Source organism: Palaemon carinicauda, chromosome 10, assembly GCF_036898095.1.
Source record: "Palaemon carinicauda isolate YSFRI2023 chromosome 10, ASM3689809v2, whole genome shotgun sequence".
NCBI lineage: Eukaryota > Metazoa > Arthropoda > Malacostraca > Decapoda > Palaemonidae > Palaemon > Palaemon carinicauda.
The window spans coordinates 46,607,927-46,613,149 of NC_090734.1; positions in this window are offsets into that span (position 1 = coordinate 46,607,927).

The window sequence follows — 5,223 nt, forward strand, 5'->3', positions numbered from 1 at the left end:
CATCAAAAAGCAGAATTATTCGATACAAACTTATATATTATCTTATAACCATGCAGAAATGGGACCATATCAGATGTAAACGTCAAAAGCCTACGTCATGGTTGACACGCGTCATTGTGCGCCTAGTTGCCAGGTCTTAATTTACATTCTCGCTATGCCCAAAAAATTCAAATATCATTTCTCGATATAAAGTAAGACGATAATGCCGAGTAGATGCTCGAATCCTTTTTCCTTAATTAGGTTGGTTTCTCAAACTCTGGTGGTTTCAGTTTCACAATAATCAATTCGTTAATTATATAAAAAAAGTATGACTTAATGGGGCTTGAAATAGATAGTAGTATAGGTTAAATAGTTGTAGAAGTGTGGTGAATTTGAGAATATATGGTAGTTTAATTTACACATAAGTAATATGGACAACATCGTCTTATTATATATATATATATATATATATATATATATGCAAATAAGAATTTTAATTTTGACTACTTATTATACTAATTGCATAACACTGAGTTAAGTTTCCTCATTAATATAACTATTACATCCTTCGAACCATTAAAAAAAAAACATACCGAAAAAAAAATACTTTTTGTCTAAACAAATTCCTCAAAGATAAAGAATAAAATTTAAAAAAAATCAATTCATGACAGACGTCTCTTTTACGTAAATTTTATATATAATAGTTGTACATAGTTGAAACATTCACTCTCCGACTGAGCAATATTCTGATCAGGTGAAGTATAAATAGCAAGACCATATCTATCCTTTAAGCCATAGATATCTCAAAAATATTTTATGAAAATTGGGGTCCAATAAACAATTATTTCCGAAGGAGTCCCAATGTTAATTTATAATCATTAACTGATGATTGATTGATTTGACTGACTGTTCATTCAACTATTAGGCTTATGAGTAATCAGTTATTATTTAGCGTTCTTTCCATTCATAATATTCTTCTGGTATAAAGTAACTACAAGAATTTTCTTCCAGTTATTGAATTGATATATCAAAATGATTTCCAGGTGACATATAAGGTAATAATTATGCAGAAAAGGTTAATATATGATAATTAGATATTAATATTATTGATCTGAAAAGGTTTTATTAAAGGAAGATTGAAGAATTAGGAATTCATGTCTGAGTTTTTTTATAACACTATTATAAAGGAGACCTGAGGTGTTTTTAAAATCTTAAAACTGTTATTGAATAGTTTAAAAGGCATTTTTTTCTTATGTAGGTGAAATGAAAAAAATTTATATATTTTTTTTCTCAACATTACATTGTCTTACTGTTCATGAATATAGTATATACTATAAGTATATATAATATATATATATATATATATATATATATTTGTGTGGCAATAAAATTAATGATCCCTAGTAAATCAATAGTTTCACGTAAAAAAAAAATCAAACGATATCATATACAAATAAAATGTAGTAACGATTTAATGTTGGTAACATGTTTTGACATAATGTTAATATTACAAGGTATTATTTCACAATGGCCTCCTTTTTAAATTGAAATTTACACTTCCCCCGTTTGAGAAATATTTTTGCTTTTTTTTAGGATTAAAAATATTTTTAAATAGGAATCATGCAGCAAATATTTCAATTTTTCATTATCAATTTTATCAATTATGAGAATAGATTTAGCGGAAATGTTTTATTACAATTGTAACCATTGCCCTGATCATTCAGTAAATAGGTAGTAATATAAAAATGGGTTTTACTTATGGTTCTGCAGCATTATATATTATGCTATCACATTCAAGGGGAACACATCATATAATATGAATGTCCCTGTGATTAGCGCAATTGACACTAAACTTTCGAAAAATAAACATTCAATTTTGCAAATTTTGCTAAATTGCTCGACCAAATGACGTGGAATTTTGTTGGATCTCTAGTTAATGAACAATTAATTGGTCAAGCTTAGAGCAGCTGTCGTTACTGAAGCTGGCATAATCCCTCGAGCATCACAAATGCCATATTTGTCCACGTGTCCATCTTTTAACCCACGTCCACTCTCCTTCAATAATACGCTCGTTTAATCTTTTCCCTAATCAGTAAACCCTCTTTCAAAGTAAATTAAAGTAAATTCTAATCAAATTCGTTTACGGCAAGGCAATCTTTACACACACACACACACACACACACACGCACACACACATTTACCTAAGTTAATCGTGTGTATATATAAATATAAAACTCATTACCTATCATATAGTTGAAGTGAAAAAATGAAATGTACCTTGTACCTTTTAATATTTAACAACCTCAGCGAGAATATAAATTCGTTCAACGAGTAATGACTGAAAAAAATAGGACACATCAGTAAAATTTATATTTTAGGGTAAATAATCTTTGGAAAAGTTTGACTAATCTGGGGCTTTCTTAGTAGTTGTATTGTTATACAGTATTTTTTGAAATTTCAAGTGGACCAAAAATTTGTTATATAATATATGTGATTAATTTGATGTGAGATTATTATAACATTCGTTTTGATAACTATTCTTCCACTTCCACAACCACGGACACACAGACACTATCATTCATAAAAACACATACACGAGCACACACAAAAATTACATCATTATCAACCATTACAAGTCCAATGCAGAACAAAGGCCTCAGATATTTATTACCACTCTCGTCTGTTTATGATAATCTATGGCAGTCCACACCAGATAAAATTCTTAATTCATCTATGCCTCGTTTTTTCTTCTTTCCACTAATTCTTTTACGGACACATTCCGTAAATTTTAAATTTCATTTTCCACCTATCTTTCTCATTGTATATATTGCCTACTTCTTTTTTCTTACATGTTGTTCGAAAATCTTCTACTTTAGTTTGTTCTCGAATCCATGTTGTTCTGTTTCTGTCTTTGGATGATACTCCTGTCATTAATCTTATCAGCTCTTTGTAATATAACTAGCTTATGTTTTACATTTATATATATATGTATATATATATATATATAGTATATATATATATATATATTTATATATAAACGTATGTATGTGTATATACATATACATATATATTTACATATATATTTTATATATATATATATATTTATATATACTATATATATATATATATACACATATACATAAATATGTATATATATAGTATAGTATATATACATATGTATATATATATATATATTATATATACATGTATATATATATATACATATATATATATATATATATATATGTATATATATATTATATATATATACATATATATTCATATATATATCGTATTATATTATATATATATATACATATATATACATATATATATTATATATTATACTGTATATATATATATATATACTCTTATACATATATATATATATATATATATATATAAATATATGTATATATATATATATATATATATATACATATAGTATATATAATAATATATATTATATATTTATATATATATATATATATATATATGTATAAAATGTATATATACATATACCGTAAGTGTGTGTATATATATATATATATATATATATGTATATATATATTATATATATACATATATATATATATATACTGTATAATATATATATATAGTATATACTGTATATATATATATATATATATATATGTAGGTATATTATAATAATTACATACATACATACATATATATATATATATATATATATCTGTGTGTGTGTATGTGGTGTATATCACTTATTAAAATAAAATATTCGGGAATAGATACTGCATGATGATGCATTTTCAAGATAAGTATATTATATCCAGTAATCAAAGCTATATATCAGTTCAGAAAACACCAAGCTATCTTTATCAAAAAAACAAATAAGCGATAGTTATACGCCGTTCACATTGACTTCGATTAATTTTTATTGATTATTTTCAATAATGACCTCTGTCTATCATATCTGCTTTAATAAATCTTTTGATATTTAATATATTCCCTTTTTTAAAAGAACTTGAGATCACTTAACATCATACTATGATTAGTTTCCAGCTATATATAACAAGTAATTCTTATATTTATAGTGCAAAACATTTTTTATTTCATTGAGAAATAATATATATTATATATATATATATATATATTATACATATATATATATATATATATATATAGATATATTTATATTTATATATATATATATATATGATATATATATAAATATATATATATATATATATATATAATTCTATCTATCTATCTATCTATCTATCTATCTATCTATATATCTATATGTATATATATATATATTATACTATATACATATATATATATATATATACTCTATTTATATATATATATATATATATATATGCATATGAATATATATATAATATACTATATATATATATAAATATATATAATTATACATATATAGTATACATAATATACTATATATATATTATATATATACAGTATATAATATATATATACTATATATAGTATATAATATATATTATTGCCTACGGTAGTCTTAGATAATATAACTATAATTAATTTCTCAAAAATATCTGGTAGGTTGTTATGAAGGATCATGGCTAGATAGAGCGATATGTTCCAATCATTATAACTGACTAATATTGTCCTTTGAGGTTAGCACCATGACGAATTATTATTTTTTTTTTTTTGTCAAATTTCAATCATTTGTGTAGTTCATTTACTGGTTTATTAAGGTAGAAGTAAGTGAAAATAATTTGAAAGCATTTGGGAGTATAATCCATAATTTCAATTGTTTTTTTATAAATAATCATCCGACTTAATATAATTTTTTTACATTTAATTTACTATAAGGATAAAGATGTCACCATTAGGAGAGAGAGAGAGAGAGAGAGAGAGAGAGAGAGAGGAGAGAGAGAGAGAGAAAGAGAGAGAGAGAACACCAATTGCTTAAACAAATCTGTATTTTGCTTTATTCTGTCAAAATTGAAGAGCTCTATGAAAACGAACCAATAATAAACATTCTCACAATAACTAATAAAATACATATTCATATCCGTCATGGACAAATATATTTTATAATCTAGTCGCTCCAGCTTTCTATCTAGTCCATACCAATAAAATTTAAAATGACAGCAACAAAATGTGAAAATATTTGAAATATGCATTTGATTTGACTCAATTATTAAATCTAAAGGTGAGCGCTGGTATAAAAAAATACACACAGAAAAGAGAGTTAGAGAGAACGACGTTGGGGAA